At 56.5% G+C, this 17,037-nt stretch overlaps 71 pseudogenes; all 71 read right to left on the reverse strand.

Moving 5' to 3' along the window:
* Window positions 1–130: 130 nt before the first annotated feature.
* LOC136630559 (5S ribosomal RNA) lies at window positions 131–249 on the reverse strand (annotated as a pseudogene).
* Window positions 250–329: 80 nt separating this feature from the next.
* On the reverse strand, window positions 330–448 carry LOC136629837 (5S ribosomal RNA; annotated as a pseudogene).
* Window positions 449–727: 279 nt separating this feature from the next.
* On the reverse strand, window positions 728–846 carry LOC136629628 (5S ribosomal RNA; annotated as a pseudogene).
* Window positions 847–926: 80 nt separating this feature from the next.
* LOC136629846 (5S ribosomal RNA) lies at window positions 927–1,045 on the reverse strand (annotated as a pseudogene).
* A 279-nt stretch (window positions 1,046–1,324) lies between these two features.
* Window positions 1,325–1,443, reverse strand: LOC136630560 (5S ribosomal RNA; annotated as a pseudogene).
* An 80-nt stretch (window positions 1,444–1,523) lies between these two features.
* Window positions 1,524–1,642, reverse strand: LOC136629300 (5S ribosomal RNA; annotated as a pseudogene).
* Window positions 1,643–2,109: 467 nt separating this feature from the next.
* LOC136630450 (5S ribosomal RNA) lies at window positions 2,110–2,228 on the reverse strand (annotated as a pseudogene).
* An 80-nt stretch (window positions 2,229–2,308) lies between these two features.
* On the reverse strand, window positions 2,309–2,427 carry LOC136629301 (5S ribosomal RNA; annotated as a pseudogene).
* Window positions 2,428–2,727: 300 nt separating this feature from the next.
* Window positions 2,728–2,846, reverse strand: LOC136629303 (5S ribosomal RNA; annotated as a pseudogene).
* Window positions 2,847–2,926: 80 nt separating this feature from the next.
* Window positions 2,927–3,045, reverse strand: LOC136629957 (5S ribosomal RNA; annotated as a pseudogene).
* An 80-nt stretch (window positions 3,046–3,125) lies between these two features.
* On the reverse strand, window positions 3,126–3,244 carry LOC136630241 (5S ribosomal RNA; annotated as a pseudogene).
* An 80-nt stretch (window positions 3,245–3,324) lies between these two features.
* On the reverse strand, window positions 3,325–3,443 carry LOC136630831 (5S ribosomal RNA; annotated as a pseudogene).
* An 80-nt stretch (window positions 3,444–3,523) lies between these two features.
* LOC136629304 (5S ribosomal RNA) lies at window positions 3,524–3,642 on the reverse strand (annotated as a pseudogene).
* Window positions 3,643–3,722: 80 nt separating this feature from the next.
* On the reverse strand, window positions 3,723–3,841 carry LOC136630576 (5S ribosomal RNA; annotated as a pseudogene).
* Window positions 3,842–3,921: 80 nt separating this feature from the next.
* LOC136630832 (5S ribosomal RNA) lies at window positions 3,922–4,040 on the reverse strand (annotated as a pseudogene).
* Window positions 4,041–4,319: 279 nt separating this feature from the next.
* LOC136629824 (5S ribosomal RNA) lies at window positions 4,320–4,438 on the reverse strand (annotated as a pseudogene).
* Window positions 4,439–4,518: 80 nt separating this feature from the next.
* On the reverse strand, window positions 4,519–4,637 carry LOC136629305 (5S ribosomal RNA; annotated as a pseudogene).
* Window positions 4,638–4,717: 80 nt separating this feature from the next.
* On the reverse strand, window positions 4,718–4,836 carry LOC136629306 (5S ribosomal RNA; annotated as a pseudogene).
* Window positions 4,837–4,916: 80 nt separating this feature from the next.
* LOC136630056 (5S ribosomal RNA) lies at window positions 4,917–5,035 on the reverse strand (annotated as a pseudogene).
* An 80-nt stretch (window positions 5,036–5,115) lies between these two features.
* Window positions 5,116–5,234, reverse strand: LOC136629247 (5S ribosomal RNA; annotated as a pseudogene).
* An 80-nt stretch (window positions 5,235–5,314) lies between these two features.
* LOC136629307 (5S ribosomal RNA) lies at window positions 5,315–5,433 on the reverse strand (annotated as a pseudogene).
* An 80-nt stretch (window positions 5,434–5,513) lies between these two features.
* On the reverse strand, window positions 5,514–5,632 carry LOC136629309 (5S ribosomal RNA; annotated as a pseudogene).
* An 80-nt stretch (window positions 5,633–5,712) lies between these two features.
* On the reverse strand, window positions 5,713–5,831 carry LOC136629310 (5S ribosomal RNA; annotated as a pseudogene).
* Window positions 5,832–5,911: 80 nt separating this feature from the next.
* LOC136630561 (5S ribosomal RNA) lies at window positions 5,912–6,030 on the reverse strand (annotated as a pseudogene).
* Window positions 6,031–6,110: 80 nt separating this feature from the next.
* Window positions 6,111–6,229, reverse strand: LOC136629311 (5S ribosomal RNA; annotated as a pseudogene).
* A 279-nt stretch (window positions 6,230–6,508) lies between these two features.
* LOC136629639 (5S ribosomal RNA) lies at window positions 6,509–6,627 on the reverse strand (annotated as a pseudogene).
* Window positions 6,628–6,707: 80 nt separating this feature from the next.
* Window positions 6,708–6,826, reverse strand: LOC136629847 (5S ribosomal RNA; annotated as a pseudogene).
* A 279-nt stretch (window positions 6,827–7,105) lies between these two features.
* Window positions 7,106–7,224, reverse strand: LOC136630563 (5S ribosomal RNA; annotated as a pseudogene).
* A 279-nt stretch (window positions 7,225–7,503) lies between these two features.
* On the reverse strand, window positions 7,504–7,622 carry LOC136629651 (5S ribosomal RNA; annotated as a pseudogene).
* A 279-nt stretch (window positions 7,623–7,901) lies between these two features.
* On the reverse strand, window positions 7,902–8,020 carry LOC136629312 (5S ribosomal RNA; annotated as a pseudogene).
* Window positions 8,021–8,288: 268 nt separating this feature from the next.
* On the reverse strand, window positions 8,289–8,407 carry LOC136629984 (5S ribosomal RNA; annotated as a pseudogene).
* Window positions 8,408–8,487: 80 nt separating this feature from the next.
* LOC136629313 (5S ribosomal RNA) lies at window positions 8,488–8,606 on the reverse strand (annotated as a pseudogene).
* A 300-nt stretch (window positions 8,607–8,906) lies between these two features.
* On the reverse strand, window positions 8,907–9,025 carry LOC136629315 (5S ribosomal RNA; annotated as a pseudogene).
* Window positions 9,026–9,105: 80 nt separating this feature from the next.
* Window positions 9,106–9,224, reverse strand: LOC136629316 (5S ribosomal RNA; annotated as a pseudogene).
* An 80-nt stretch (window positions 9,225–9,304) lies between these two features.
* On the reverse strand, window positions 9,305–9,423 carry LOC136630242 (5S ribosomal RNA; annotated as a pseudogene).
* Window positions 9,424–9,503: 80 nt separating this feature from the next.
* Window positions 9,504–9,622, reverse strand: LOC136630833 (5S ribosomal RNA; annotated as a pseudogene).
* Window positions 9,623–9,702: 80 nt separating this feature from the next.
* Window positions 9,703–9,821, reverse strand: LOC136629317 (5S ribosomal RNA; annotated as a pseudogene).
* An 80-nt stretch (window positions 9,822–9,901) lies between these two features.
* On the reverse strand, window positions 9,902–10,020 carry LOC136630577 (5S ribosomal RNA; annotated as a pseudogene).
* Window positions 10,021–10,100: 80 nt separating this feature from the next.
* Window positions 10,101–10,219, reverse strand: LOC136630834 (5S ribosomal RNA; annotated as a pseudogene).
* A 279-nt stretch (window positions 10,220–10,498) lies between these two features.
* On the reverse strand, window positions 10,499–10,617 carry LOC136629825 (5S ribosomal RNA; annotated as a pseudogene).
* An 80-nt stretch (window positions 10,618–10,697) lies between these two features.
* LOC136629318 (5S ribosomal RNA) lies at window positions 10,698–10,816 on the reverse strand (annotated as a pseudogene).
* Window positions 10,817–10,896: 80 nt separating this feature from the next.
* LOC136629319 (5S ribosomal RNA) lies at window positions 10,897–11,015 on the reverse strand (annotated as a pseudogene).
* Window positions 11,016–11,095: 80 nt separating this feature from the next.
* On the reverse strand, window positions 11,096–11,214 carry LOC136630057 (5S ribosomal RNA; annotated as a pseudogene).
* Window positions 11,215–11,294: 80 nt separating this feature from the next.
* On the reverse strand, window positions 11,295–11,413 carry LOC136630407 (5S ribosomal RNA; annotated as a pseudogene).
* Window positions 11,414–11,493: 80 nt separating this feature from the next.
* LOC136629320 (5S ribosomal RNA) lies at window positions 11,494–11,612 on the reverse strand (annotated as a pseudogene).
* An 80-nt stretch (window positions 11,613–11,692) lies between these two features.
* Window positions 11,693–11,811, reverse strand: LOC136629321 (5S ribosomal RNA; annotated as a pseudogene).
* An 80-nt stretch (window positions 11,812–11,891) lies between these two features.
* On the reverse strand, window positions 11,892–12,010 carry LOC136629323 (5S ribosomal RNA; annotated as a pseudogene).
* An 80-nt stretch (window positions 12,011–12,090) lies between these two features.
* Window positions 12,091–12,209, reverse strand: LOC136629789 (5S ribosomal RNA; annotated as a pseudogene).
* An 80-nt stretch (window positions 12,210–12,289) lies between these two features.
* On the reverse strand, window positions 12,290–12,408 carry LOC136630888 (5S ribosomal RNA; annotated as a pseudogene).
* Window positions 12,409–12,488: 80 nt separating this feature from the next.
* Window positions 12,489–12,607, reverse strand: LOC136629324 (5S ribosomal RNA; annotated as a pseudogene).
* An 80-nt stretch (window positions 12,608–12,687) lies between these two features.
* LOC136630466 (5S ribosomal RNA) lies at window positions 12,688–12,806 on the reverse strand (annotated as a pseudogene).
* An 80-nt stretch (window positions 12,807–12,886) lies between these two features.
* Window positions 12,887–13,005, reverse strand: LOC136629325 (5S ribosomal RNA; annotated as a pseudogene).
* An 80-nt stretch (window positions 13,006–13,085) lies between these two features.
* LOC136630190 (5S ribosomal RNA) lies at window positions 13,086–13,204 on the reverse strand (annotated as a pseudogene).
* An 80-nt stretch (window positions 13,205–13,284) lies between these two features.
* LOC136630885 (5S ribosomal RNA) lies at window positions 13,285–13,403 on the reverse strand (annotated as a pseudogene).
* Window positions 13,404–13,483: 80 nt separating this feature from the next.
* Window positions 13,484–13,602, reverse strand: LOC136630465 (5S ribosomal RNA; annotated as a pseudogene).
* Window positions 13,603–13,682: 80 nt separating this feature from the next.
* LOC136629327 (5S ribosomal RNA) lies at window positions 13,683–13,801 on the reverse strand (annotated as a pseudogene).
* An 80-nt stretch (window positions 13,802–13,881) lies between these two features.
* On the reverse strand, window positions 13,882–14,000 carry LOC136629328 (5S ribosomal RNA; annotated as a pseudogene).
* An 80-nt stretch (window positions 14,001–14,080) lies between these two features.
* On the reverse strand, window positions 14,081–14,199 carry LOC136629329 (5S ribosomal RNA; annotated as a pseudogene).
* Window positions 14,200–14,279: 80 nt separating this feature from the next.
* On the reverse strand, window positions 14,280–14,398 carry LOC136629800 (5S ribosomal RNA; annotated as a pseudogene).
* An 80-nt stretch (window positions 14,399–14,478) lies between these two features.
* LOC136629753 (5S ribosomal RNA) lies at window positions 14,479–14,597 on the reverse strand (annotated as a pseudogene).
* Window positions 14,598–14,677: 80 nt separating this feature from the next.
* LOC136629330 (5S ribosomal RNA) lies at window positions 14,678–14,796 on the reverse strand (annotated as a pseudogene).
* Window positions 14,797–14,876: 80 nt separating this feature from the next.
* Window positions 14,877–14,995, reverse strand: LOC136629331 (5S ribosomal RNA; annotated as a pseudogene).
* An 80-nt stretch (window positions 14,996–15,075) lies between these two features.
* Window positions 15,076–15,194, reverse strand: LOC136629332 (5S ribosomal RNA; annotated as a pseudogene).
* An 80-nt stretch (window positions 15,195–15,274) lies between these two features.
* On the reverse strand, window positions 15,275–15,393 carry LOC136629721 (5S ribosomal RNA; annotated as a pseudogene).
* Window positions 15,394–15,473: 80 nt separating this feature from the next.
* On the reverse strand, window positions 15,474–15,592 carry LOC136630854 (5S ribosomal RNA; annotated as a pseudogene).
* An 80-nt stretch (window positions 15,593–15,672) lies between these two features.
* LOC136630580 (5S ribosomal RNA) lies at window positions 15,673–15,791 on the reverse strand (annotated as a pseudogene).
* Window positions 15,792–15,871: 80 nt separating this feature from the next.
* On the reverse strand, window positions 15,872–15,990 carry LOC136629333 (5S ribosomal RNA; annotated as a pseudogene).
* Window positions 15,991–16,070: 80 nt separating this feature from the next.
* LOC136630277 (5S ribosomal RNA) lies at window positions 16,071–16,189 on the reverse strand (annotated as a pseudogene).
* Window positions 16,190–16,489: 300 nt separating this feature from the next.
* Window positions 16,490–16,608, reverse strand: LOC136629334 (5S ribosomal RNA; annotated as a pseudogene).
* An 80-nt stretch (window positions 16,609–16,688) lies between these two features.
* Window positions 16,689–16,807, reverse strand: LOC136629335 (5S ribosomal RNA; annotated as a pseudogene).
* Window positions 16,808–16,887: 80 nt separating this feature from the next.
* On the reverse strand, window positions 16,888–17,006 carry LOC136630871 (5S ribosomal RNA; annotated as a pseudogene).
* Between the last annotated feature and the right edge of the window lie 31 nt (window positions 17,007–17,037).

The raw sequence follows: 17,037 nt of genomic DNA on the forward strand, positions 1-17,037 counted from the left end.
GGCCGCGATCTGACGAGAGCAGGCACATTCAGCTTAGAATGCCCGTTGACAGCTCCTCCTCCTTTCCTATGGGCTTTCTGCAGTGCGAACTCACCTCCGAAAAGGAAAGAAACCTACTCACGGCCTTAAAAGTCAACGTGACCTGGGATTCCCAGCCGGTCACCCATACTGGTACTTGCCAGGCCTCAAGCTGGCTGGCGGCCGCGATCTGACGAGAGCAGGCACATTCAGCTTAGAATGCCCGTTGACAGCTCCTCCCCCTTTCCTATGGGCTTTCTGCAGTGCGAACGCACCTCCGAAAAGGAAAGAAACCTACTCACGGCCTTAAAAGTCAACGGGACCTGGGATTCCCAGCCGGTCACCCATACTGGTACTTGCCAGGCCTCAAGCTGGCTGGCGGCCGCGATCTGACGAGAGCAGGGACATTCAGCTTAGAATGCCCGTTGACAGCTCCTCCTCCTTTCCTATGGGCTTTCTGCAGTGCGAACGCAGCTCCGAAAAGGAAAGAAACCTACTCACGGCCTTAAAAGGCAACCGGACCTGGGATTCCTAGCCGGTCACGAATACTGGTACTTGCCAGGCCTCAAGCTGGCTGGCGGCCGCGATCTGACGAGAGCAGGCACATTCAGCCTAGAATGCCTGTTGACAGCTCCTCCTCCTTTCCTATGGGCTTTCTGCAGTGCGAACGCACCTCCGAAAAGGAAAGAAACCTACTCACGGCCTTAAAAGTCAACGGGACCTGGGATTCCCAGCCGGTCACCCATACTGGTACTTGCCAGGCCTCAAGCTGGCTGGCGGCTGCGATCTGACGAGAGCAGGCACATTCAGCTTAGAATGCCCGTTGACAGCTCCTCCTCCTTTCCTATGGGCTTTCTGCAGTGCGAACGCACCTCCGAAAAGGAAAGAAACCTACTCACGGCCTTAAAACTCAACGGGACCTGGGATTCCCAGCCGGTCACCCATACTGGTACTTGCCAGGCCTCAAGCTGGCTGGCGGCCGCGATCTGACGAGAGCGGGCACATTCAGCTTAGAATGCCCGTTGACAGCTCCTCCTCCTTTCCTATGGGCTTTCTGCAGTGCGAACGCACCTCCGAAAAGGAAAGAAACCTACTCACGGCCTTAAAAGTCAATGGGACCTGGGATTCCCAGCCGGTCACCCATACTGGTACTTGCCAGGCCTCAAGCTGGCTGGCGGCCGCGATCTGACGAGAGCAGGCACATTCAGCTTAGAATGCCCGTTGACAGCTCCTCCTCCTTTCCTATGGGCTTTCTGCAGTGCGAACTCACCTCCGAAAAGGAAAGAAACCTACTCACGGCCTTAAAAGTCAACGTGACCTGGGATTCCCAGCCGGTCACCCATACTGGTACTTGCCAGGCCTCAAGCTGGCTGGCGGCCGCGATCTGACGAGAGCAGGCACATTCAGCTTAGAATGCCCGTTGACAGCTCCTCCCCCTTTCCTATGGGCTTTCTGCAGTGCGAACGCACCTCCGAAAAGGAAAGAAACCTACTCACGGCCTTAAAAGTCAACGGGACCTGGGATTCCCAGCCGGTCACCCATACTGGTACTTGCCAGGCCTCAAGCTGGCTGGCGGCCGCGATCTGACGAGAGCAGGCACATTCAGCTTAGAATGCCCGTTGACAGCTCCTCCTCCTTTCCTATGGGCTTTCTGCAGTGCGAACGCAGCTCCGAAAAGGAAAGAAACCTACTCACGGCCTTAAAAGGCAACCGGACCTGGGATTCCTAGCCGGTCACGAATACTGGTACTTGCCAGGCCTCAAGCTGGCTGGCGGCCGCGATCTGACGAGAGCAGGCACATTCAGCTTAGAATGCCCGTTGACAGCTCCTCCTCCTTTCCTATGGGCTTTCTGCAGTGCGAACGCACCTCCGAAACGGAAAGAAACCTACTCACGGCCTTAAAAGTCAACGGGACCTGGGATTCCCAGCCGGTCACCCATACTGGTACTTGCCAGGCCTCAAGCTGGCTGGCGGCCGCGATCTGACGAGAGCAGGCACATTCAGCTTAGAATGCTCCTCCTCCTTTCCTATGGGCTTTCTGCAGTGCGAACGCACCTCCGAAAAGGAAAGAAACCTACTCACGGCCTTAAAAGTCAACGGGACCTGGGATTCCCAGCCGGTCACCCATACTGGTACTTGCCAGGCCTCAAGCTGGCTGGCGGCCGCGATCTGACGAGAGCAGGCACATTCAGCTTAGAATTCCCGTTAACAGCTCCTCCTCCTTTCCTATGGGCTTTCTGCAGTGCGAACGCACCTCCGAAAAGGAAAGAAACCTACTCACGGCCTTAAAAGTCAACGGGACCTGGGATTCCCAGCCGGTCACCCATACTGGTACTTGCCAGGCCTCAAGCTGGCTGGCGGCCGCGATCTGACGAGAGCAGGCACATTCAGCTTAGAATGCCCGTTGACAGGTCCTCCTCCTTTCCTATGGGCTTTCTGCAGTGCGAACGCACCTCCGAAAAGGAAAGAAACCTACTCACGGCCTTAAAAGTCAACGAGACCTGGGATTCACAGCCGGTCACCCGGGATTCCCAGCCGGTCACCCATACTGGTACTTGCCAGGCCTCAAGCTGGCTGGCGGCCACGATCTGACGAGAGCAGGCACATTCAGCTTAGAATGCCCGTTGACAGCTCCTCCTCCTTTCCTATGGGCTTTCTGCAGTGCGATAGCACCTCCGAAACGGAAAGAAACCTACTCACGGCCTTAAAAGTCAACGGGACCTGGGATTCCCAGCCGGTCACCCATACTGGTACTTGCCAGGCCTCAAGCTGGCTGGCGGCCGCGATCTGACGAGAGCAGGCACATTCAGCTTAGAATGCCCGTTGACAGCTCCTCCTCCTTTCCTATGGGCTTTCTGCAGTGCGAACGCACCTCCGAAAAGGAAAGAAACCTACTCACGGCCTTAAAAGTCAACGGGACCTGGGATTCCCAGCCGGTCACCCATACTGGTACTTGCCAGGCCTCAAGCTGGCTGGCGGCCGCGATCTGACGAGAGCAGGCACATTAAGCTTAGAATGCCCGTTGACAGCTCCTCCTCCTTTCCTATGGGCTTTCTGCAGTGCGAACGCACCTCCGAAACGGAAAGAAACCTACTCACGGCCTTAAAAGTTAACGGGACCTGGGATTCCCAGCCGGTCACCCATACTGGTACTTGCCAGGCCTCAAGCTGGCTGGCGGCCGCGATCTGACGAGAGCAGGCACATTCAGCTTAGAATGCCCGTTGACAGCTCCTCCTCCTTTCCTATGGGCTTTCTGCAGTGCGAACGCACCTCCGAAAAGGAAAGAAACCTACTCACGGCCTTAAAAGTCAACGGGACCTGGGATTCCCAGCCGGTCACCCATACTGGTACTTGCCAGGCCTCAAGCTGGCTGGCGGCCGCGATCTGACGAGAGAAGGCACATTCAGCTTAGAATGCCCGTTGACAGCTCCTCCTCCTTTCCTATGGGCTTTCTGCAGTGCGAACGCACCTCCGAAAAGGAAAGAAACCTACTCACGGCCTTAAAAGTCAACGGGACCTGGGATTCCCAGCCGGTCACCCATACTGGTACTTGCCAGGCCTCAAGCTGGCTGGCGGCCGCGATCTGACGAGAGCAGGCACATTCAGCTTAGAATGCCCGTTGACAGCTCCTCCTCCTTTCCTATGGGCTTTCTGCAGTGCGAACGCACCTCCGAAAAGGAAAGAAACCTACTCACGGCCTTAAAAGTCAACGGGACCTGGGATTCCCAGCCGGTCACCCATACTGGTACTTGCCAGGCCTCAAGCTGGCTGGCGGCAGCGATCTGACGAGAGCAGGCACATTCAGCTTAGAATGCCCACTGACAGTTCCTCCTCCTTTCCTATGGGCTTTCTGCAGTGCGAACGCACCTCCGAAAAGGAAAGAAACCTACTCACGGCCTTAAAAGTCAACGGGACCTGGGATTCCCAGCCGGTCACCCATACTGGTACTTGCCAGGCCTCAAGCTGGCTGGCGGCCGCGATCTGACGAGAGAAGGCACATTCAGCTTAGAATGCCCGTTGACAGCTCCTCCTCCTTTCCTATGGGCTTTCTGCAGTGCGAACGCACCTCCGAAAAGGAAAGAAACCTACTCACGGCCTTAAACGTCAACGGGACCTGGGATTCCCAGCCGGTCACCCATACTGGTACTTGCCAGGCCTCAAGCTGGCTGGCGGCCGCGATCTGACGAGAGCAGGCACATTCAGCTTAGAATGCCCGTTGACAGCTCCTCCTCCTTTCCTATGGGCTTTCTGCAGTGCGAACGCACCTCCGAAAAGGAAAGAAACCTACTCACGGCCTTAAAAGTCAACGGGACCTGGGATTCCCAGCCGGTCACCCATACTGGTACTTGCCAGGCCTCAAGCTGGCTGGCGGCAGCGATCTGACGAGAGCAGGCACATTCAGCTTAGAATGCCCGTTGACAGTTCCTCCTCCTTTCCTATGGGCTTTCTGCAGTGCGAACGCACCTCCGAAAAGGAAAGAAACCTACTCACGGCCTTAAAAGTCAACGGGACCTGGGATTCCCAGCCGGTCACCCATACTGGTACTTGCCAGGCCTCAAGCTGGCTGGCGGCCGCGATCTGACGAGAGCAGGCACATTCAGCTTAGAATGCCCGTTGACAGCTCCTCCTCCTTTCCTATGGGCTTTCTGCAGTGCGAACGCACCTCCGAAAAGGAAAGAAACCTAATCATGGCCTTAAAAGTCAACGGGACCTGGGATTCCCAGCCGGTCACCCATACTGGTACTTGCCAGGCCTCAAGCTGGCTGGCGGCCGCGATCTGACGAGAGCAGGCACATTCAGCTTAGAATGCCCGTTGACAGCTCCTCCTCCTTTCCTATGGGCTTTCTGCAGTGCGAACGCACCTCCGAAAAGGAAAGAAACCTACTCACGGCCTTAAAAGTCAACGGGACCTGGGATTCCCAGCCGGTCACCCATACTGGTACTTGCCAGGCCTCAAGCTGGCTGGCGGCCGCGATCTGACGAGAGCAGGCACATTCAGCTTAGAATGCCCGTTGATAGCTCTTCCTCCTTTCCTATGGGCTTTCTGCAGTGCGAACGCACCTCCGAAAAGGAAAGAAACCTACTCACGGCCTTAAAAGTCAACGGGACCTGGGATTCCCAGCCGGTCACCCATACTGGTACTTGCCAGGCCTAAAGCTGGCTGGCGGCCGCGATCTGACGAGAGCGGGCACATTCAGCTTAGAATGCCCGTTGACAGCTCCTCCTCCTTTCCTATGGGCTTTCTGCAGTGCGAACGCACCTCCGAAAAGGAAAGAAACCTACTCACGGCCTTAAAAGTCAACGGGACCTGGGATTCCCAGCCGGTCACCCATACTGGTACTTGCCAGGCCTCAAGCTGGCTGGCGGCCGCGATCTGACGAGAGCAGGCACATTCAGCTTAGAATGCCCGTTGACAGCTCCTCCTCCTTTCCTATGGGCTTTCTGCAGTGCGAACTCACCTCCGAAAAGGAAAGAAACCTACTCACGGCCTTAAAAGTCAACGGGACCTGGGATTCCCAGCCGGTCACCCATACTGGTACTTGCCAGGCCTCAAGCTGGCTGGCGGCCGCGATCTGACGAGAGCAGGCACATTCAGCTTAGAATGCCCGTTGACAGCTCCTCCTCCTTTCCTATGGGCTTTCTGCAGTGCGAACGCACCTCCGAAAAGGAAAGAAACCTACTCACGGCCTTAAAAGTCAACGGGACCTGGGATTCCCAGCCGGTCACCCATACTGGTACTTGCCAGGCCTCAAGCTGGCTGGCGGCCGCGATCTGACGAGAGCAGGCACATTCAGCTTAGAATGCCCGTTGACAGCTCCTTCTCCTTTCCTATGGGCTTTCTGCAGTGCGAACGCACCTCCGAAAAGGAAAGAAACCTACTCACGGCCTTAAAAGTCAACGTGACCTGGGATTCCCAGCCGGTCACCCATACTGGTACTTGCCAGGCCTCAAGCTGGCTGGCGGCCGCGATCTGACGAGAGCAGGCACATTCAGCTTAGAATGCCCGTTGACAGCTCCTCCCCCTTTCCTATGGGCTTTCTGCAGTGCGAACGCACCTCCGAAAAGGAAAGAAACCTACTCACGGCCTTAAAAGTCAACGGGACCTGGGATTCCCAGCCGGTCACCCATACTGGTACTTGCCAGGCCTCAAGCTGGCTGGCGGCCGCGATCTGACGAGAGCAGGCACATTCAGCTTAGAATGCCCGTTGACAGCTCCTCCTCCTTTCCTATGGGCTTTCTGCAGTGCGAACGCAGCTCCGAAAAGGAAAGAAACCTACTCACGGCCTTAAAAGGCAACCGGACCTGGGATTCCTAGCCGGTCACGAATACTGGTACTTGCCAGGCCTCAAGCTGGCTGGCGGCCGCGATCTGACGAGAGCAGGCACATTCAGCTTAGAATGCCTGTTGACAGCTCCTCCTCCTTTCCTATGGGCTTTCTGCAGTGCGAACGCACCTCCGAAAAGGAAAGAAACCTACTCACGGCCTTAAAAGTCAACGGGACCTGGGATTCCCAGCCGGTCACCCATACTGGTACTTGCCAGGCCTCAAGCTGGCTGGCGGCTGCGATCTGACGAGAGCAGGCACATTCAGCTTAGAATGCCCGTTGACAGCTCCTCCTCCTTTCCTATGGGCTTTCTGCAGTGCGAACGCACCTCCGAAAAGGAAAGAAACCTACTCACGGCCTTCAAACTCAACGGGACCTGGGATTCCCAGCCGGTCACCCATACTGGTACTTGCCAGGCCTCAAGCTGGCTGGCGGCCGCGATCTGACGAGAGCGGGCACATTCAGCTTAGAATGCCCGTTGACAGCTCCTCCTCCTTTCCTATGGGCTTTCTGCAGTGCGAACGCACCTCCGAAAAGGAAAGAAACCTACTCACGGCCTTAAAAGTCAATGGGACCTGGGATTCCCAGCCAGTCACCCATACTGGTACTTGCCAGGCCTCAAGCTGGCTGGCGGCCGCGATCTGACGAGAGCAGGCACATTCAGCTTAGAATGCCCGTTGACAGCTCCTCCTCCTTTCCTATGGGCTTTCTGCAGTGCGAACTCACCTCCGAAAAGGAAAGAAACCTACTCACGGCCTTAAAAGTCAACGTGACCTGGGATTCCCAGCCGGTCACCCATACTGGTACTTGCCAGGCCTCAAGCTGGCTGGCGGCCGCGATCTGACGAGAGCAGGCACATTCAGCTTAGAATGCCCGTTGACAGCTCCTCCCCCTTTCCTATGGGCTTTCTGCAGTGCGAACGCACCTCCGAAAAGGAAAGAAACCTACTCACGGCCTTAAAAGGCAACCGGACCTGGGATTCCTAGCCGGTCACGAATACTGGTACTTGCCAGGCCTCAAGCTGGCTGGCGGCCGCGATCTGACGAGAGCAGGCACATTCAGCTTAGAATGCCTGTTGACAGCTCCTCCTCCTTTCCTATGGGCTTTCTGCAGTGCGAACGCACCTCCGAAAAGGAAAGAAACCTACTCACGGCCTAAAAAGTCAACGGGACCTGGGATTCCCAGCCGGTCACCCATACTGGTACTTGCCAGGCCTCAAGCTGGCTGGCGGCTGCGATCTGACGAGAGCAGGCACATTCAGCTTAGAATGCCCGTTGACAGCTCCTCCTCCTTTCCTATGGGCTTTCTGCAGTGCGAACGCACCTCCGAAAAGGAAAGAAACCTACTCACGGCCTTAAAAGTCAATGGGACCTGGGATTCCCAGCCGGTCACCCATACTGGTACTTGCCAGGCCTCAAGCTGGCTGGCGGCCGCGATCTGACGAGAGCAGGCACATTCAGCTTAGAATGCCCGTTGACAGCTCCTCTTCCTTTCCTATGGGCTTTCTGCAGTGCGAACGCACCTCCGAAAAGGAAAGAAGCCTACTCACGGCCTTAAAAGTCAACGGGACCTGGGATTCCCAGCCGGTCACCCATACTGGTACTTGCCAGGCCTCAAGCTGGCTGGCGGCCGCGATCTGACGAGAGCAGGCACATTCAGCTTAGAATGCCCGTTGACAGCTCCTCCTCCTTTCCTATGGGCTTTCTGCAGTGCGAACGCACCTCCGAAACGGAAAGAAACCTACTCACGGCCTTAAAAGTCAACGGGACCTGGGATTCCCAGCCGGTCACCCATACTGGTACTTGCCAGGCCTCAAGCTGGCTGGCGGCCGCGATCTGACGAGAGCAGGCACATTCAGCTTAGAATGCTCCTCCTCCTTTCCTATGGGCTTTCTGCAGTGCGAACGCACCTCCGAAAAGGAAAGAAACCTACTCACGGCCTTAAAAGTCAACGGGACCTGGGATTCCCAGCCGGTCACCCATACTGGTACTTGCCAGGCCTCAAGCTGGCTGGCGGCCGCGATCTGACGAGAGCAGGCACATTCAGCTTAGAATTCCCGTTGACAGCTCCTCCTCCTTTCCTATGGGCTTTCTGCAGTGCGAACGCACCTCCGAAAAGGAAAGAAACCTACTCACGGCCTTAAAAGTCAACGGGACCTGGGATTCCCAGCCGGTCACCCATACTGGTACTTGCCAGGCCTCAAGCTGGCTGGCGGCCGCGATCTGACGAGAGCAGGCACATTCAGCTTAGAATGCCCGTTGACAGGTCCTCCTCCTTTCCTATGGGCTTTCTGCAGTGCGAACGCACCTCCGAAAAGGAAAGAAACCTACTCACGGCCTTAAAAGTCAACGAGACCTGGGATTCACAGCCGGTCACCCGGGATTCCCAGCCGGTCACCCATACTGGTACTTGCCAGGCCTCAAGCTGGCTGGCGGCCACGATCTGACGAGAGCAGGCACATTCAGCTTAGAATGCCCGTTGACAGCTCCTCCTCCTTTCCTATGGGCTTTCTGCAGTGCGATAGCACCTCCGAAACGGAAAGAAACCTACTCACGGCCTTAAAAGTCAACGGGACCTGGGATTCCCAGCCGGTCACCCATACTGGTACTTGCCAGGCCTCAAGCTGGCTGGCGGCCGCGATCTGACGAGAGCAGGCACATTCAGCTTAGAATGCCCGTTGACAGCTCCTCCTCCTTTCCTATGGGCTTTCTGCAGTGCGAACGCACCTCCGAAAAGGAAAGAAACCTACTCACGGCCTTAAAAGTCAACGGGACCTGGGATTCCCAGCCGGTCACCCATACTGGTACTTGCCAGGCCTCAAGCTGGCTGGCGGCCGCGATCTGACGAGAGCAGGCACATTCAGCTTAGAATGCCCGTTGACAGCTCCTCCTCCTTTCCTATGGGCTTTCTGCAGTGCGAACGCACCTCCGAAACGGAAAGAAACCTACTCACGGCCTTAAAAGTTAACGGGACCTGGGATTCCCAGCCGGTCACCCATACTGGTACTTGCCAGGCCTCAAGCTGGCTGGCGGCCGCGATCTGACGAGAGCAGGCACATTCAGCTTAGAATGCCCGTTGACAGCTCCTCCTCCTTTCCTATGGGCTTTCTGCAGTGCGAACGCACCTCCGAAAAGGAAAGAAACCTACTCACGGCCTTAAAAGTCAACGGGACCTGGGATTCCCAGCCGGTCACCCATACTGGTACTTGCCAGGCCTCAAGCTGGCTGGCGGCCGCGATCTGACGAGAGAAGGCACATTCAGCTTAGAATGCCCGTTGACAGCTCCTCCTCCTTTCCTATGGGCTTTCTGCAGTGCGAACGCACCTCCGAAAAGGAAAGAAACCTACTCACGGCCTTAAAAGTCAACGGGACCTGGGATTCCCAGCCGGTCACCCATACTGGTACTTGCCAGGCCTCAAGCTGGCTGGCGGCCGCGATCTGACGAGAGCAGGCACATTCAGCTTAGAATGCCCGTTGACAGCTCCTCCTCCTTTCCTATGGGCTTTCTGCAGTGCGAACGCACCTCCGAAAAGGAAAGAAACCTACTCACGGCCTTAAAAGTCAACGGGACCTGGGATTCCCAGCCGGTCACCCATACTGGTACTTGCCAGGCCTCAAGCTGGCTGGCGGCAGCGATCTGACGAGAGCAGGCACATTCAGCTTAGAATGCCCACTGACAGTTCCTCCTCCTTTCCTATGGGCTTTCTGCAGTGCGAACGCACCTCCGAAAAGGAAAGAAACCTACTCACGGCCTTAAAAGTCAACGGGACCTGGGATTCCCAGCCGGTCACCCATACTGGTACTTGCCAGGCCTCAAGCTGGCTGGCGGCCGCGATCTGACGAGAGAAGGCACATTCAGCTTAGAATGCCCGTTGACAGCTCCTCCTCCTTTCCTATGGGCTTTCTGCAGTGCGAACGCACCTCCGAAAAGGAAAGAAACCTACTCACGGCCTTAAACGTCAACGGGACCTGGGATTCCCAGCCGGTCACCCATACTGGTACTTGCCAGGCCTCAAGCTGGCTGGCGGCCGCGATCTGACGAGAGCAGGCACATTCAGCTTAGAATGCCCGTTGACAGCTCCTCCTCCTTTCCTATGGGCTTTCTGCAGTGCGAACGCACCTCCGAAAAGGAAAGAAACCTACTCACGGCCTTAAAAGTCAACGGGACCTGGGATTCCCAGCCGGTCACCCATACTGGTACTTGCCAGGCCTCAAGCTGGCTGGCGGCAGCGATCTGACGAGAGCAGGCACATTCAGCTTAGAATGCCCGTTGACAGTTCCTCCTCCTTTCCTATGGGCTTTCTGCAGTGCGAACGCACCTCCGAAAAGGAAAGAAACCTACTCACGGCCTTAAAAGTCAACGGGACCTGGGATTCCCAGCCGGTCACCCATACTGGTACTTGCCAGGCCTCAAGCTGGCTGGCGGCCGCGATCTGACGAGAGCAGGCACATTCAGCTTAGAATGCCCGTTGACAGCTCCTCCTCCTTTCCTATGGGCTTTCTGCAGTGCGAACGCACCTCCGAAAAGGAAAGAAACCTAATCATGGCCTTAAAAGTCAACGGGACCTGGGATTCCCAGCCGGTCACCCATACTGGTACTTGCCAGGCCTCAAGCTGGCTGGCGGCCGCGATCTGACGAGAGCAGGCACATTCAGCTTAGAATGCCCGTTGACAGCTCCTCCTCCTTTCCTATGGGCTTTCTGCAGTGCGAACGCACCTCCGAAAAGGAAAGAAACCTACTCACGGCCTTAAAAGTCAACGGGACCTGGGATTCCCAGCCGGTCACCCATACTGGTACTTGCCAGGCCTCAAGCTGGCTGGCGGCCGCGATCTGACGAGAGCAGGCACATTCAGCTTAGAATGCCCGTTGATAGCTCTTCCTCCTTTCCTATGGGCTTTCTGCAGTGCGAACGCACCTCCGAAAAGGAAAGAAACCTACTCACGGCCTTAAAAGTCAACGGGACCTGGGATTCCCAGCCGGTCACCCATACTGGTACTTGCCAGGCCTAAAGCTGGCTGGCGGCCGCGATCTGACGAGAGCGGGCACATTCAGCTTAGAATGCCCGTTGACAGCTCCTCCTCCTTTCCTATGGGCTTTCTGCAGTGCGAACGCACCTCCGAAAAGGAAAGAAACCTACTCACGGCCTTAAAAGTCAACGGGACCTGGGATTCCCAGCCGGTCACCCATACTGGTACTTGCCAGGCCTCAAGCTGGCTGGCGGCCGCGATCTGACGAGAGCAGGCACATTCAGCTTAGAATGCCCGTTGACAGCTCCTCCTCCTTTCCTATGGGCTTTCTGCAGTGCGAACTCACCTCCGAAAAGGAAAGAAACCTACTCACGGCCTTAAAAGTCAACGGGACCTGGGATTCCCAGCCGGTCACCCATACTGGTACTTGCCAGGCCTCAAGCTGGCTGGCGGCCGCGATCTGACGAGAGCAGGCACATTCAGCTTAGAATGCCCGTTGACAGCTCCTCCTCCTTTCCTATGGGCTTTCTGCAGTGCGAACGCACCTCCGAAAAGGAAAGAAACCTACTCACGGCCTTAAAAGTCAACGGGACCTGGGATTCCCAGCCGGTCACCCATACTGGTACTTGCCAGGCCTCAAGCTGGCTGGCGGCCGCGATCTGACGAGAGCAGGCACATTCAGCTTAGAATGCCCGTTGACAGCTCCTTCTCCTTTCCTATGGGCTTTCTGCAGTGCGAACGCACCTCCGAAAAGGAAAGAAACCTACTCACGGCCTTAAAAGTCAACGGGACCTGGGATTCCCAGCCGGTCACCCATACTGGTACTTGCCAGGCCTCAAGCTGGCTGGCGGCCGCGATCTGACGAGAGCGGGCACATACAGCTTAGAATGCCCGTTGACAGCTCCTCCTCCTTTCCTATGGGCTTTCTGCAGTGCGAACGCACCTCCGAAAAGGAAAGAAACCTACTCAAGGCCTTAAAAGTCAACGGGACCTGGGATTCCCAGCCGGTCACCCATACTGGTACTTGCCAAGCCTCAAGCTGGCTGGCGGCCGCGATCTGACGAGAGCGGGCACATTCAGCTTAGAATGCCCGTTGACAGCGCCTCCTCCTTTCCTATGGGCTTTCTGCAGTGCGAACGCACCTCCGAAAAGGAAAGAAACCTACTCACGGCCTTAAAAGTCAACGGGACCTGGGATTCCCAGCCGGTCACCCATACTGGTACTTGCCAGGCCTCAAGCTGGCTGGCGGCCGCGATCTGACGAGAGCAGGCACATTCAGCTTAGAATGCCCGTTGACAGCTCCTCCTCCTTTCCTATGGGCTTTCTGCAGTGCGAACGCACCTCCGAAAAGGAAAGAAACCTACTCACGGCCTTAAAAGTCAACGGGACCTGGGATTCCCAGCCGGTCACCCATACTGGTACTTGCCAGGCCTCAAGCTGGCTGGCGGCAGCGATCTGACGAAAGCAGGCACATTCAGCTTAGAATGCCCGTTGACAGCTCCTCCTCCTTTCCTATGGGCTTTCTGCAGTGCGAACGCACCTCCGAAAAGGAAAGAAACCTACTCACGGCCTTAAAAGTCAACGGGACCTGGGATTCCCAGCCGGTCACCCATACTGGTACTTGCCAGGCCTCAAGCTGGCTGGCGGCCGCGATCTGACGAGAGCAGGCACATTCAGCTTAGAATGCCCGTTGACAGCTCCTCCTCCTTTCCTATGGGCTTTCTGCAGTGCGAACGCACCTCCGAAAAGGAAAGAAACCTACTCATGGCCTTAAAAGTCAACGGGACCTGGGATTCCCAGCCGGTCACCCATACTGGTACTTGCCAGGCCTCAAGCTGGCTGGCGGCCGCGATCTGATGAGAGCAGGCACATTCAGCTTAGAATGCCCGTTGACAGCTCCTCCTCCTTTCCTATGGGCTTTCTGCAGTGCGAACGCACCTCCGAAAAGGAAAGAAACCTACTCACGGCCTTAAAAGTCAACGGGACCTGGGATTCCCAGCCGGTCACCCATACTGGTACTTGCCAGGCCTCAAGCTGGCTGGTGGCCGCGATCTGACGAGAGCAGGCACATTCAGCTTAGAATGCCCGTTGACAGCTCTTCCTCCTTTCCTATGGGCTTTCTGCAGTGCGAACGCACCTCCGAAAAGGAAAGAAACCTACTCACGGCCTTAAAAGTCAACGGGACCTGGGATTCCCAGCCGGTCACCCATACTGGTACTTGCCAGGCCTCAAGCTGGCTGGCGGCCGCGATCTGACGAGAGCGGGCACATTCAGCTTAGAATGCCCGTTGACAGCTCCTCCTCCTTTCCTATGGGCTTTCTGCAGTGCGAACGCACCTCCGAAAAGGAAAGAAACCTACTCACGGCCTTAAAAGTCAACGGGACCTGGGATTCCCAGCCGGTCACCCATACTGGTACTTGCCAGGCCTCAAGCTGGCTGGCGGCCGCGATCTGACGAGAGCAGGCACATTCAGCTTAGAATGCCCGTTGACAGCTCCTCCTCCTTTCCTATGGGCTTTCTGCAGTGCGAACTCACCTCCGAAAAGGAAAGAAACCTACTCACGGCCTTAAAAGTCAACGGGACCTGGGATTCCCAGCCGGTCACCCATACTGGTACTTGCCAGGCCTCAAGCTGGCTGGCGGCCGCGATCTGACGAGAGCAGGCACATTCAGCTTAGAATGCCCGTTGACAGCTCCTCCTCCTTTCCTATGGGCTTTCTGCAGTGCGAACGCACCTCCGAAAAGGAAAGAAACCTACTCACGGCCTTAAAAGTCAACGGGACCTGGGATTCCCAGCCGGTCACCCATACTGGTACTTGCCAGGCCTCAAGCTGGCTGGCGGCCGCGATCTGACGAGAGCAGGCACATTCAGCTTAGAATGCCCGTTGACAGCTCCTCCTCCTTTCCTATGGGCTTTCTGCAGTGCGAACGCACCTCCGAAAAGGAAAGAAACCTACTCACGGCCTTAAAAGTCAACGGGACCTGGGATTCCCAGCCGGTCACCCATACTGGTACTTGCCAGGCCTCAAGCTGGCTGGCGGCCGCGATCTGACGAGAGCGGGCACATACAGCTTAGAATGCCCGTTGACAGCTCCTCCTCCTTTCCTATGGGCTTTCTGCAGTGCGAACGCACCTCCGAAAAGGAAAGAAACCTACTCAAGGCCTTAAAAGTCAACGGGACCTGGGATTCCCACCCGGTCACCCATACTGGTACTTGCCAAGCCTCAAGCTGGCTGGCGGCCGCGATCTGACGAGAGCGGGCACATTCAGCTTAGAATGCCCGTTGACAGCGCCTCCTCCTTTCCTATGGGCTTTCTGCAGTGCGAACGCACCTCCGAAAAGGAAAGAAACCTACTCACGGCCTTAAAAGTCAACGGGACCTGGGATTCCCAGCCGGTCACCCATACTGGTACTTGCCAGGCCTCAAGCTGGCTGGCGGCCGCGATCTGACGAGAGCAGGCACATTCAGCTTAGAATGCCCGTTGACAGCTCAACCTCCTTTCCTATGGGCTTTCTGCAGTGCGAACGCACCTCCGAAAAGGAAAGAAACCTACTCACGGCCTTAAAAGTCAACGGGACCTGGGATTCCCAGCCGGTCACCCATACTGGTACTTGCCAGGCCTCAAGCTGGCTGGCGGCCGCGATCTGACGAGAGCAGGCACATTCAGCTTAGAATGCCCGTTGACAGCTCCTCCTCCTTTCCTATGGGCTTTCTGCAGTGCGAACGCACCTCCGAAAAGGAAAGAAACCTACTCACGGCCTTAAAAGTCAACGGGACCTGGGATTCCCAGCCGGTCACCCATACTGGTACTTGCCAGGCCTCAAGCTGGCTGGCGGCCGCGATCTGACGAGAGCAGGCACATTCAGCTTAGAATGCCCGTTGACAGCTCCTCCTCCTTTCCTATGGGCTTTCTGCAGTGCGAACGCACCTCCGAAAAGGAAAGAAACCTACTCACGGCCTTAAAAGTCAACAGGACCTGGGATTCCCAGCCGGTCACCCATACTGGTACTTGCCAGGCCTCAAGCTGGCTGGCGGCCGCGATCTGACGAGAGCGGGCACATTCAGCTTAGAATGCCCGTTGACAGCTCCTCCTCCTTTCCTATGGGCTTTCTGCAGTGCGAACGCACCTCCGAAAAGGAAAGAAACCTACTCACGGCCTTAAAAGTCAACGGGACCTGGGATTCGCAGCCGGTCACCCATACTGGTACTTGCCAGGCCTCAAGCTGGCTGGCGGCCGCGATCTGACGAGAGCAGGCACATTCAGCTTAGAATGCCCGTTGATAGCTCTTCCTCCTTTCCTATGGGCTTTCTGCAGTGCGAACGCACCTCCGAAAAGGAAAGAAACCTACTCACGGCCTTAAAAGTCAACGGGACCTGGGATTCCCAGCCGGTCACCCATACTGGTACTTGCCAGGCCTCAAGCTGGCTGGCGGCCGCGATCTGACGAGAGCGGGCACATTCAGCTTAGAATGCCCGTTGACAGCTCCTCCTCCTTTCCTATGGGCTTTCTGCAGTGCGAACGCACCTCCGAAAAGGAAAGAAACCTACTCACGGCCTTAAAAGTCAACGGGACCTGGGATTCCCAGCCGGTCACCCATACTGGTACTTGCCAGGCCTCAAGCTGGCTGGCGGCCGCGATCTGACGAGAGCAGGCACATTCAGCTTAGAATGCCCGTTGACAGCTCCTCCTCCTTTCCTATGGGCTTTCTGCAGTGCGAACTCACCTCCGAAAAGGAAAGAAACCTACTCACGGCCTTAAAAGTCAACAGGACCTGGGATTCCCAGCCAGTCACCCATACTGGTACTTGCCAGGCCTCAAGCTGGCTGGCGGCCGCGATCTGACGAGAGCAGGCACATTCAGCTTAGAATGCCCGTTGACAGCTCCTCCTCCTTTCCTATGGGCTTTCTGCAGTGCGAACGCACCTCCGAAAAGGAAAGAAACCTACTCACGGCCTTAAAAGTCAACGAGACCTGGGATTCCCAGCCGGTCACCCGGGATTCCCAGCCGGTCACCCATACTGGTACTTGCCAGGCCTCAAGCTGGCTGGCGGCCGCGATCTGACGAGAGCAGGCACATTCAGCTTAGAATGCCCGTTGACAGCTCCTCCTCCTTTCCTATGGGCTTTCTGCAGTGCGAACGCACCTCCGAAACGGAAAGAAACCTACTCACGGCCTTAAAAGTCAACGGGACCTGGGATTCCCAGCCGGTCACCCATACTGGTACTTGCCAGGCCTCAAGCTGGCTGGCGGCCGCGATCTGACGAGAGCAGGCACATTCAGCTTAGAATGCCCGTTGACAGCTCCTCCTCCTTTCCTATGGGCTTTCTGCAGTGCGAATGCACCTCCGAAAAGGAAAGAAACCTACTCACGGCCTTAAAAGTCAACGGGACCTGGGATTCCCAGCCGGTCACCCATACTGGTACTTGCCAGGCCTCAAGCTGGCTGGCGGCCGCGATCTGACGAGAGCAGGCACATTCAGCTTAGAATGCCCGTTGACAGCTCCTCCTCCTTTCCTATGGGCTTTCTGCAGTGCGAACGCACCTCCGAAACGGAAAGAAACCTACTCACGGCCTTAAAAATCAACGGGACCTGGGATTCCCAGCCGGTCACCCATACTGGTACTTGCCAGGCCTCAAGCTGGCCGGCGGCCGCGATCTGACGAGAGCAGGCACATTCAGCTTAGAATGCCCGTTGACAGCTCCTCCTCCTTTCCTATGGGCTTTCTGC

Source organism: Eleutherodactylus coqui, chromosome 5 (genome assembly GCF_035609145.1).
Source record: "Eleutherodactylus coqui strain aEleCoq1 chromosome 5, aEleCoq1.hap1, whole genome shotgun sequence".
Classification (NCBI taxonomy): Eukaryota; Metazoa; Chordata; class Amphibia; order Anura; family Eleutherodactylidae; genus Eleutherodactylus; species Eleutherodactylus coqui.